This window comes from Protopterus annectens, chromosome 3.part1 (assembly GCF_019279795.1).
Source record: "Protopterus annectens isolate FY-2018-M chromosome 3.part1, PAN1.0, whole genome shotgun sequence".
In the NCBI taxonomy this organism is placed as follows: Eukaryota; Metazoa; Chordata; order Ceratodontiformes; family Protopteridae; genus Protopterus; species Protopterus annectens.
The window spans coordinates 1,304,245,186-1,304,258,608 of NC_056732.1; the positions used below are offsets into that span (position 1 = coordinate 1,304,245,186).

Consider the following 13,423-nt stretch of genomic DNA (forward strand, 5'->3'; position numbering starts at 1 on the left):
AACCTGAGCAAGGAGGAATGTATACATACTTGGGAATTGATGAAGGATCAGCAATAAAACATGACAAATGCGAATAAAACTTAGTAAGGAATACTTCAGAAGACTTTAATCGTGAAAACAGCACTGACATCTAGGAACAAAATCCAAGCTATAAACCAATTTGCTCTCCTGTCCTAACTTACAGTTTTGGAGTGATTGGCCCCAAAACGTGTTGGATAGATTAGATATGCTCACCAAATGATTTATAAAAATCAGTGCATATCAAGATTATATATTCTGTGTTCCGAAGGAGGGATGGACCTCCATGAAATTGATTATATGTATAGATCTGTAATCGTGGGAATCCACATATATCTGCTGACCTCACAAGACCCAAACATAGTGAAAATTTTGAAACATGAGAAGAATAAAGCTAATATGACTTCTCTGCTTAATCTAGCAGAAGCTGATCGGCGTCAAGCAGGAATGGAAATCAAATAAGAAGTAGATAAAAAAATCAGGCAGCAACTGAATGTGTCAAAAAACAAAAGAATATAAGGTGAAGGATCAGATGAGACGGCAAGAAATGTGGAAAAAGCATAAATATAGTTGCAAGTATAGAAAGTTTCTGGAAGAACCTCATGTTGATCAGGACCGAACATGGGAATGGCTAAGGAGAGGCAAATTCAAACGAGATGAAAGGTTAACATTGGCGGACCAAGATATTGAGCTGCATACACGTTGGTTTTTAAAGTCCATTGAACATGTGGGAGAAACAGACCACTGTAGGTTTTGTAAAACCGAATTGGAAACAGTTGCACACCTCATTGCTGGTTGCAACATATTAATGGCAGAAGGACTATATACTGACAGGCATAATAATGTGGCAAGACAGTTGCACTTGGGATTGTGCAAACATTATGGTACTGAAGTGGCCAAAAAACACTGGAAACATGAGCCACAAAGCATCATAGAAAATGAAGTCTACATCACATGGGATCATCCATTACCAACAGTTCAAAAGATAAATGCTAGAAAACCGGATATAGTAGTCCAAGAAAAGATGAGTAGCATTGATCATTGAAATTGCCACACCCATTGACTACAGTGTCTTGCGTACAGAGAGAGACAAAGTCATAAAATATCAAGATCTGCGGGCAGAAATGAGAGCAATGTGGAAGGAAGATACCCAGACAGTTCCAATAGTAGTAGGAGCAACGTGTCTTATAAAAAAGAATCTACAATCATACTTAGATATGTTACCAATCCATGTAACTCCATATGAACTGCAGGAGGAGTCATTACTGGGCACATTGCGGGTACTGCGAAGAGCACTACTGGCTGTCATCAAAGATTGAACCAATACTAATTTCATGAACTTTAATCATACTTGATTTAGGAATGGGGTCCATTCCCATCATGGTATTAGAAATCCAAAAGACTTGGAGAAATTAAAAAAATGTGTTATATTCATAAAGGTATAGAAATTATTCAAAGAACTAAGTCAGCAAGGAATGGAAAAAAGAGATTTTGCCTGTCTGGATGACTGCGAGTAGTGCTACAGAAAACAGGCAAGATGGGGCTTACTTACTGGACTAAAGAGGCACTAAATAGTAACTTAACGTATAGGAGTAAACGGCAAAGGAGCCACGGTATTAGGAACAAATAACTAATCACGGAAAGATAATCGAGTGGAATGAGGCCAAGCAGAAGTTTGCACAGCAGATTTACAGATTGTATTACCTAGGGACTGACATCAGATTACTAGACAAAGAGAAAAGGGATAGTGGAGCATACCTCTCAACCATACAGAATTATTCTGTTTTTACCGAGTTTTGGGGTCCAAATGAAGGGGTGCCACGATTCCCGAGTGGCACCCTTTCATTTCCGATTTTTTTCTTTTGGTTTATTTATTTTTTTGAATATCGCGCTGTTGGAGCTGACATCATCACGTGCAGCCAGTCAGAATTGAGCTCATGGAGCTCGCAGTCATTTCCGGCTGCAAATGCAAGTGGGAACAGCCGTTGATTCAAACAGCTCAAAGTGAATTATTGGCAGCAGCACTCGTCTCAGGGAAACTGCAGGTTATCAAACAGCTCGAAGTGGGTGGATTATTGGCATCAGGGAATTGAGCTCGCAGTCATTTCCGAGTGGGAACAGCGGTTATCACACAGTTCAAAGTGGATTATTGGCAGCAGCACTCATCTCGGCCGGGGAAAGTGAAGTGGATGGATGGCAGCAGCATTCGTTTCAGGGGAAGTGCAGATTTGAATTGCAGCACTCCTTTCGTGAGTTGGAAGCAAGTAAGGTGTGTGTGTGTGTGTGCGTGCGTGTGTGTGTGTGTGCGTGCGTGTGTGTGTGTGTGTGTGTGTGTGTGTGTGTGTGTTAAAATGCCCTCATGTAATACACCTGGTGGCTAGAGGTATTCAGGCTGAAACCCTGTACATTTGGTACAGGGTAAAAAGAGCCTAACGTCCCTAGCCACCACCATTTCTGAGCTTTGTCCAGATTTATTTGTGCTAAGAGTTGAGCTATGGTGACAAGTGAACAGAATTTGTATTCTTCCATTATTGGCTTTGTTGTTTGTCCAGGTTTTTTGTGCTAACAGTTGAGAGCTATAGTGAGTGAGAAGTAAGAACTGAATTTGTATTCCACCATTATTGGCTTTGTCCAGGTTTTTTGTGCTAAGAGTTTGAGAGCTCTGATGAGAAGTGAGAACTAAATTCACTAAATGATGGCCATTAAGTTTCAGTCTTCCTAATTTTAGTGAACTGCTGATTTGCCATAGTTGTATGTTGCTCTGACTGTAGTGCATAGGGTCCTGGGTTCAAGACTTGCCAGTGACATGCATGGCAGTAACACATTTTATTCTAGCAACTTTCCAAAATTATACAAGCTATATTTAGAATGTGTCCCTGTTTTTGACCTTTTGCCCCCCCCCCCCAAAAAAAAAAAAACTGAAGTTGAAAATAAGTGCGAGAAGCTGTGCAAGATGCCTATGGTTTACATTACTGTCATTCTATTTATAGTGTCGGTGTGGAAGTAGACTTTTATGATGGAAATGTTCTGAATTGGACAGTTTTGTCATTATTGGTTCATGTATTTTGTTTCATTGCCTACAGTACAGCCTACTGGAAAAATATTCAAACAATAAATTTAAAATGCTCTCTGTCTAACAAGTGTGCTATATTATACAAGGAATATAACTTAAAGTCAAGAAGGTGTATCAAAGAAAAGAACACATGTACGTTTCTTGTTTTGTGTGCAAGTGGTCAATGAGTTGAAAACAGCCCATAGGTAATCTTTATCCACCACTGGCCAGATGCATTTTCTTTGGATGTGGTGTGTGGGTTTCAGTGCTATTTCAATGAATGTGAGTTTCAAGGGCAGAGAAGTTTTAATGCCAAATCTGTTTTCATTGTGAGACAGTATTGCTTTGTTTAGCAGATGTCTTAGTGTTTGTGCATTGTTGTGCTGCAAAATGAAAAAATAAAATCCAAATAATCATTGTAGAAGTAAAGCAGTATGCACACATTAGTGTTTATGGTAAATGGGGAGAAATTGCCAGGTAATGGGACATTGGAATGGCTGCAGGGGGACTCTGGTACCATATTTTGGTTGTCTGTTCTTCAGTTTGCATTTGAAAGTTGGTATCCCACAATTCCATTGGATTGGGTGGGGTTACGTAATTATATATTCAAATTAGATGTTAATCAGCATACAGATTTGTACCTATTTTTCATGGGCCTTGTCCAGATTTTTGCCGTTTGCAGGTTGAGAGGTATGTAGTGGAGTGCTTAAGTGAAAGACTAGCTCAAGCAGAGTTTTTAGTTGAGTCTAGAACAAAAACCACTGTTAAAAAAATCAAGATATTTAGTAGAGAGCATATTGCTCAGTAACTATAAGAATCAGAGGACGTTTGAAAGATTGGGATGAGAGACTGGAAAGTCCAGAAAGTATAGTATTTTTGAGTGGAAGTGTTTGCATAGATATTTTTATACCACAAATGGACAGCTAAGAATTTTTTTCTTAAGTAGATAGCAAATGATGGAGGTGTGAAGGAGGGAGACAGGTAGCTGGGAACACTTTTTGTAGGAATGTGATGAGTTGGCAGAATTTAAACTGCACTATAGAGTACTTTTTCAGAAATATTGGAGAAGCAAATTGCTTTAACTATGAGGAAATTATTGTTTTGAGCCTGGACACAGCATCTGAATTTGCCTAGGCATAGTAAGGTCTTATTAAGTTTAAAGCCATTGGCTGTCAGAAAAGCAGTAGCTTAGAAATCAAAATCTAACCTGCCTATAATTGAAGCACTGAGTATTGTTAGAGATACATTAACTAGAAGTGAGAATTTAAAAAACGAAAGGAATGAACAAACTACATAGAAACAAATGGAAGTTACAGGAACAATTCATGCAGAATAATGTTCAGGAGCAGGAGGAGTGGAATTTCACAGAAGGCAGGAATTGTTTAATGTGTATAATATTGGTGTGAATGGCAATTTAGGAAGAAAGAAAATATAAGCAAGTCTTAATGCTTGAAAAAATATTGTTATGGTTTGTTTTTATTTCTGTATGTGCCTAAGTCTTAAGCGGTAATTTAATAAAGGTGCTAAAAAAAACTGTACTGCAAACTAGAATATACCTTTATACTAAATGGGTGTAATTTTTTAGTCTTCTTATCGTAGGTACTACAACAAGGCAGCATTGCCCATTGTCCTGATCTTTTGTTTTGTTAGTAATGGTATCTTCAGCCTTCAAAGAAGTATTCTGAATATGAAGGGGGAGCAGAAGGGAATGTCATTTGTTTATCCTTAGAGCTTTGCTGATGACAAATATTGATTATGGAAACCTCTTTTGCATTGTGAAGGTGTTTTGAAAACATTGTAGTCCACAAATCTATATACTTATACACCCCAAGCCTCCCACTTGCATTCCTACTTAAACTATGTCTTTTTACATCATTTCACACCTCCTCCTTTTTCCTTTTGCTTAGAATTAAAATCATCTCCCATGTCGTGTTTATCAGTTGTGATGGTTTTATTACAAGCAACTTTCGTCTATAAAAGGGCGTATCATTGTATTAACTTGATATACATTCTTCGTTTCATATATCCAGTACCATTTCTATTTCTGATTCTGTAACAGTAACGTGCAAAGTTGTTACTTCACTTTCTGTTAAAATTGCGGGCCCTAAACATTCTTTTATCCCCAAATTTCACATTACACACCATTCTGTTCTACCTTTCTTCAAAATTATCTATACTTAAAAGTCTGCCTGTAGATTCCCAAAAATACTGCCCTGTCCCATACATGGCATCTCCACACTGTGTCTTGCAATTGGTCTAGAAAGTTGCTCATTTTATAAAAATACCACTTTGGACATAGTCCATCCACAGAATTGAGAATCTCATCACTAGGCTTCTCATGCAGATGCAGTGTTTAGCTGCAGTCCTACACCTTGGAGTAGCCGACATGTCTGCAGTGAATGTCTGCATCAGATACCCCACTCAAAGGAGTCTGTATGATTTTTTTTCTTTTTTTGAGTATGCTTAAATTTTGACCACATTTCAAGACTGCTGCAAATGTAATGCTTGCATTGGCTTCGATAAATATGCTTTCAGAAGAAAAATCATACAAAGTTGGCTTGCATAGGTCAACTTTACATAATTCCTGCCTATCTGACTATAACAATGAGTAGAAAGGTCACACAGGAAAACCAATTGGTTAAAAAACACAAAAAGAAAAATCTAACAAAGCTAGACTTTCCACTGTGTGATACCTTAAACCTCTTCTATGGTATCACACAGTAGAAAGTCTAGCTTTGCCTATCTGACTGTGGAAAAAGGGCTTGGAGGGAGCAGAGGGATTACAGTAGTTGCAACACGAAGTGCAACATGAAGACTTAAGAGATGCACATATATATATACACACACCTCATACTTTGTGTGCACAAGTGTTTTTTGTTAGCTTGTTTGTATCCGATTGGGAGACAAGGCAGGTGCATGTGGTGTATGTGTGTGAGGGGGTTAAAACATTGTTATGACAGTTTGTGCTTACTGCTGGCTATTGCTATACTGTACACTTGCAGTCAGAGTGCCTGTACAATGTTTTCAATACTTAATAATGTTATGACATATAACAATGGCAGAAAACAATTGAGACTACTGTTGTGCTGGTCTGTAGACATGGGCAAGGGTGATTTAATTACATTTTTTGCTTCCTTGCTCAAGCCTGTAGAGGAGTACTCAAACTGACTAGGTAAACCTTTCAGCTCCTACTTATACACTTAACCACTAATGCATACTTTTATCTATTCATATATAAAACCCAAGCTATATTTAGCTAAATGGCATTTTTTCTCAGTTGTGTTTGATGTTCTTCATGTTTCACTGTTGCAGTCATTACATTTGGGTAATCTGCTGGCAGGTTGCCCTCAGTCGGCCTGGATTCCAAAGTCTTGGGTCCTGCGTCGGTTGCTGTCTCCTCTTCCATGACGTCAGGTCATCAGGGGTATAAAACAAGCAGCCAACGCCATTTTCTTTAGTCTTTCTTGCTGTGCGGTGCCCGAAGCAGAAGCATTTTGCAAGTGCCGGTCGGCCGACTCCTGAAATTTTCGAGTTCGAGTTTCAGAACAGATGTCTTCACTAAAGCTAAGTACCCTGTTGGGGAAACTTTTTTCTTGCTCCATACCGAGGTCAGAAGAAGTTAATAATTGTATTACTTGTGGGAAGCAAATACGTCATAAGGATTTTCATTTATACTGTATTCCTTGCCTAGGCCCTGATCACAATGTGCCTGGCTGTTGGTTTTATGTTAGATTTAACCAACGCACTATTGAGCGTCAGTATATTTTTGCCTCAAAATATTTTGGAAACAGATTTAACTACCCTGAAATGTCAGCTAGCAGTCCGACTACCGGACTACACAAAAAAACGCAAAGAAAAAGACAGACACAGACCATCGAGGTCCAAAACCGACGACGAAGCTTCTCCTAAGCCAATCGCCGGTTTGCCGGTACTCAGTGAGGTGCTTTCGCAGCCCCTGATACCCGCTACTTTCGAGTCGCAGGCCCCTACCAAGACCCATGTGGAGTCCGGCACGCCGTGATATTCTCAAAGTATTGTACCCATGGATGTCTCTCCCTCGGATCGGTCCAGAGTTGCTGAGCAGGCACCGGCTTCTGAGGGTGTATTCAGACCTCGACATTTTTATATAAAACCGACTCCAGCTTCAAAATCAAAGACAAAAGCAACTTCTAAAGCTAAAAAAACGACGCATGACCCACGTGCACAGGCCTCTATGCCCAAAAAACAGATGATCAAAATGGCTGAAGACCTAATTACCTTGATCAGGGGTTCCCAACCCCCTTGATCAGGGGTTCCCAACCCCCTTGATCAGGGGTTCCCAACCCCCTCCTGATAAGAGGCCTAGGCAAGACACTAATTATGAATCTTCAGATCAGGTTTTTATTTCTTCTGATTCCTCTTCTGATCAGGAATTATCTATACCTCTTTATGAGGATTCTGATGCAGAGGAATCTATCCCATCTGCATCACTTCCTGAGGATTATTCATTTGGAGAAACCTTGCATACTTTGAGGGAGCATTTTCACTGGGAGAGTCAAGATTTCTCAGAATCAAAAAAGAGGCTCAGGGATTTCCTCCTTCTCCCTCAGCATAGGCCTTTAGCCATACCTCCTGTTTTAGACATTGTGGATGATGTGTTTTCGGAGTCAAGCTTGACTCCAGACTCCTTACCTCTGGCTCCCAGCAAGCCTGACAGATATTATAGGGTCGCTGATTCACACAAATTTTTATTTAGAAACCCTGCTGCAGACCCTGAAACTATTTCACAGGGTCCAAAGGGGGTTAAGTCCTCAACAGCACAAAATCCTACCCCCTCTGACAGAGATTCAAGGGCACTGAATAGATGGGAAAAGAACATTTATACATCTGCAACCTTGGCAATTAGGGCCTTAAACTGCCAGTTTCATATGCTCAAGTATCAACATGTTATGGGATTGCTGAAACAGAAAATGATGTTGATTTCTGAATGTGCAGAAAATAAAGAATTGCAGGAATTATTGCATGAAGCAGAACAAGTTGGAAAGCATACTTTGCAATGTGGTTTTGATTCCTTAGAGGCCTCCTGCAGGGCCGCAGTTACTGGATCTGTGATTAGGAGGCATGCCTGGCTAAAAGAGCAAAATTTGCCCGATCATGTTAAGGCTAAATTACTGGATGCACCTTTACAGCATGATACTCTGTTTGGTATTAAGGCAGAAGAAGTTTTAAAGAAAATGGAAGACAAAGCTAAGTCTATGCAAACTGTAAAAGACTTATTACAAGTGCAGCCACCAAGATTCAGTAGACACTGGCCTACAAAAAATTGGTCCTTTCCTGTGCCCAGCAGAGTTCAAAGGGGCAAATCCAGATGCCCTGAAGGCTCTAGATACCAGGCACAAGATTCTTACAGGTCAAAGCAATTGTAGGCTTCTACCTCCCAATCTGGAGGAGATAAAGCGCAACCCTACAGAAAACAGTCTCAATGACTTCCCTCTGCCATCACCAAGCACTTACCTTTTGGCAGCACCCTTAGGGGGAAAATTAGCACTTTTTGTTCAAAATTGGCAGTTAATAACCCCAGGACAAGTGGGTGCTAAACACAGTATCTCACAGATACAGATTCCACTTCCATACTCTGCCAATGGCACACGGTTGGCCAGATCTGCCAAAAAATCAATGGGCAGAGGCACAGAAACAGGTTACATCCCTCATAGATATGGGGGCTATTCAACCAGTACCAGAACAGGAAAAAGGACAAGGTTTTTATTCAAGACTGTTCTTGGTACGCAGAAAAGACAAGACCTGGCGCCCAATACTGGACGTATCAATTTTGAACACATACCTGGACATTCCAAAATTCAAAATGCTAACTTTACAGCAGCTTCTGCCCATGCTGGGAAAGAACACTTGGCTGGTGACATTGGATCTTAAAGAGGCATACCTGCATATCCCAATAAGGGAAACGTGCAGAAGATACCTCCGTTTCAAGGCTGGCTCTATGCACTACCAATTCTCTGCACTGCCCTTTGGTTTATCTACTGCGCCCAGGGTCTTTACAAAGTGCCTGGCACCAGTAATTGCATTTTGCAGACAAAACGTATACAGATTTATCCTTACTTGGATGACTGTCTCATTCAAACAGAGAACAAGGGCATTCTTCTTCAGCACCTGGCATTTGTGAAAAGGCTTCTAACATGCCTAGGATACACAATAAACGAAAATAAATCACAACTGGTACCCTCTCAAAAGATAACATTCCTGGGTGCAAGCTTGAATACAACTGCCCAGATGGCTTTCCTCATGCCAGACAAACAAAGGCAACTGACTACTTACTTCAAACTGATGGCAACAAAAACCCAGTTAACTGCAAGACAAACTCTGCAGGCTTTGGGGTTCATGGCATCCTGCATCCCACTGATTCCATATGCAAGACTGCATATGAGAAAACTACAATGGTACCTAAAATGTTTATGGAGTCAACATTGTCACAGTCTGGAAGCAATGTTTCCTCTCATTCCTTGCCTACAACAGGAGTTTCTATGGTGGGCAAAGGCATGTCACCAGAACATGGGACTGTCTTTCACTCTGCTCCCTGCCAGTCAAACCCTAACAACAGACTCATCAGATTATGCATGGGGCGCCCACCTGGCGGGAAGATGCATTCAAGGTGTATGGACCCCAAAACAAATGCATCTGCATATCAATCAAAAAGAGATGTTAGCTGTTCAAAATGCCTTGACAGCATTCACGGACTTACTTCATCCAGGACAACTACTGATAGACGGACAACACCATGGTGATGTGGTATATAAACAAGCAGGCGGGCACACACTCATACCTCCTTTGCAGACTAGCCATGACACTGTGGGACACAGCCTTGACTTACCAAGTACATCTTCAAGCTAAGTTCCTGCCAGGAAAGCAAAATACTCTGGCAGACGATTTAAGCAGAAACATTATGAACCCTCACGAGTGGAAACTAGATCCACAAGTCTTCAGCATGATAATAAAGAAATGGGGGAGACCGGACATAGACCTATTTGCCTCTCCTCAAAATTATCAACTGAAAAAATTCTGCACAAGGACTTATCACGGACAAGCATGGAAAGTGGATGCCCTATCCTTCAGTTGGAAAAACCTATCATTTTACGCCTTTCCTCCCCTGCCTCTTCTTCCCAAGGTACTACTAAAAGTCAGACAGAAGAAACCAAAGATGATACTAATTGCCCCGGACTGACCCCGCCAATACTGGTACCCAATCCTAAGGAACATGTCTCAATTCCCAGCTTGGTACTTACCTCAAATACCTCATTTACTGTCCCAGCAAAACAGTCAAATCCTGCACAATCAGCTCCAAACACTGAACCTGGCAGCATGGCTGATCATGTAATTATTCAAACAACAGCTCTCAGTAAAGCTGTGATGGATGTCATTTTGGAAGCCAGAAGGCCTAGTACTAGAAAATCTTATGCTGAGAGATTCTGTGCTTGGAACCAAGCACAAGGAACTGATACAGCAGAGCCAAATATTACTCAGATTTTACAATACTTGACTGAGATGCTTGACAAATGCCTATCTTTTTCATCAATAAAAATCCATGCCTCCGCCTTCTCGGCTCATTACAACGCAGAGCCACCAATCTTTTCTCATCCTTTACTAAGGCAGTATCTTAGAGGAGCCAAAAATTTAAGGCCTCCCCGAAGATCACCAGTTCCTGCATGGGACCGCAATTATGTGTTGGAAAAGCTCACCCTGCCTCTATTTGAACCAGCTGCTACTGCAGACCTAAAGTTCTTATCATGGAAAACAGCTCTGCTCCTGGCAATTACTTCAGCAAGAAGAGTCTCAGAGCTACAGGCCCTCATGGCTGTGGAACCTTTTATCATTTTTTTACCCAGACAGGGTGTCCCTGAGGACCCAAGCCTTCATTTATGCCTAAGGTGGTTTTCAGAGTGGCTCTTAACCAAGCTATTCATCTGCCAACCTTTTATCCAAATCCGCAGAACGAGGGAGGGAGGATTCTGCATTCATTGGACGTACACAGACAGCTAAGATTCTACTTGAGCAGGACTAAAGCTCAAAGAAAAACTGAGCAATTACTAGTGACATATGCTGCAGGATCAGAAGGAAAGGCTATTTCAAAGCAGACTATTTAAAAGTGGATAAGCCACTGCATTCGTTTCTGCTACTTACACCATGGCAAACCTGTGCCCAAGGGCATTAGGTCTCATTCCACCAGAGCTGCAGCAACATCAGCAGCCTTTCTCAGAGGAGTACCAACCAAAGACATTCTAGAGGCTGCTACTTGGAGTTCTGTTCACATTTTACAAAGCATTATCATTTGCCTCTCTACTCTAAGTCCAGGGTAGGCTTTGCCACTGCAGTTCTGCAGGGCCTTATAGACGCCCCTAATGCTGTTTAGCTCCAGCCTCCCATCCATAGCTTTGGGATTCTACCCAAATGTAATGACTGCAACAGTGAAAGACTAAGAACATAGTACAGTTGTGTACACTTACCATAAATGTAGATGTTCGAGTGTATTCACTGTTCCAGTCCAGGTTACCCGCCCGCCATCCCCCTTTTATTCTGGAGTTTCTCTTTCCTTCACTATCTTCTACAACCTATGTGGTGTATTTGCTTGTAGATGAAGGTAAAGTTTGTGTAGTTGCATGTATATATAGTTTATATATACACATATATATATATATATATATATCTATATATATATATATATATATATATATATATATATATATATATATATTTTTTTTATTTTTATTTTTTTTGTACCTTTTTGGGGGCACCTGACATCTAGGGCAAGAAAAACGAAAGAAAATGGCATCAGCTGCTTGTTTTATACCCCTGACGACCTGACGTCATGGAAGAGGAGACAGCAACTAACGTAGGACCCAAGACTTTGGAATTCAGGCCGACTGAGGGCAACCTGCCAGCAGATTACCCAAATGTAATGACTGCAACAGTGAATACACTTGAACATCTACATTTATGGTAAGTGTACACAACTGTACTTTTCCTCTAAATATTATGATTTTTCTTGTTGAAAACTGCAACTGTTATAGCTATGTATGTTTTTCTTTTTCTTTGATGATTGTAACTAATATTATAGCTAAATATGTTTTTAATCATCCTGTCCTTAACATATGCTTGTAATAATTTCAGCTCTGTTTATTCCTCTCTAACTTGTGGCGCTCGCTCTTCACAGCTGACCATCAGCTACTCCAAGAGCCTCCCTTTGTCCATTGGTTTTGCCATATTCTTTTTCCCACCATCCAGGCTATGACACATTTTCAAGGTCAGTGAGGTGTGTTGTACTGCTGCCAAGGAGTGTTTATTTATTTATTTTTATGCTCCTGCCCCCCTCCCCAACACATGTTCACTGTGTCCAAGGGGGTTAAGTTTAGTAGTCTCAAATAGTGTTTTCTAAGCCCCCCTCATGCACTCCTGACCCCCCCCACCCCAACCCACATCCCATAGACAGCATTTTCTGCATGGCCCCAACTTCCACTAGAGATCAGCAGTGTAGATTTGCCCAAGTGTGTGCAGCCTCTGTCCCAGGATGAATACGCCTATCCTTCCTTCCTGTGTTGTCAGGCACCTAAGCAGCTAATTCGACTTGTGTTTCCTAGGGAATAGTCAGAGATTTATCTTTTTACACCACTGGTGCAGGCCTCTGACTGCTTATACTGCCTGCACTAATGTGCTGTTACTCTGTTTTCATATCTCAGCCAGCAGGAACTTCTGGGCTGCTAGCTGCCTTCTTTTGGGTTCATAGGTAAGTACCAGGCTGTCTGCGCAAGGGCATTTTTAAGCCTAGCCAGAATGTGTTGGCTTTCGCCACCCCCTTAGGTTAGTTTCCTGTGCCTCTGTCCAGCAGCACCATTAGTTCCCTGCGCCACTGTCCAGCAGAGCCAGTGCAGTGATCCCTGGGGTACATTTTCTGTTTCCCATCCACCCGTCAAGGTTTCTCTTGAAGAGTGTTAGTGAGGGGCCCTGCTTGATGTATATTGGAATCCTGTTCCAAAGCATGGGGGGAGTCTCTGGGACAGGAATCTATCCCTCCAGCATGTCCTATTTATCGTTGTGGTGAGTTATATCTCTAGAGCATGTGGCTCTCTGCGATTTGTTTTTTTTTTTTTTAGGTGGAGCATTTCCATCAATTCTGGGTTGGACATGGCCTTGTATGTCAGGCAGAGATCACCTCTGAGTAAGCGGTATGCAACCGAATACAGCTGGAGTTTCTTGAGTCGGGCTGCATAGGGCATCTGTTTGAGGCCAGTAATCCTCTTGGTGAGGTACTTTGTGGTCTTTCCAGCTGTTGCTGGTTTCTTCTAAGGTATATCTTAAATGGAGCGT

At 41.2% G+C, this 13,423-nt stretch overlaps 1 protein-coding gene across 1 annotated transcript in view; it reads left to right on the forward strand.

Moving 5' to 3' along the window:
* Window positions 1-13,423, forward strand: part of TMEM67 (transmembrane protein 67) — a 4,866,727-nt gene that overhangs the window by 2,974,526 nt on the left and 1,878,778 nt on the right. The gene's annotated exons all lie outside the window — the stretch shown is intronic.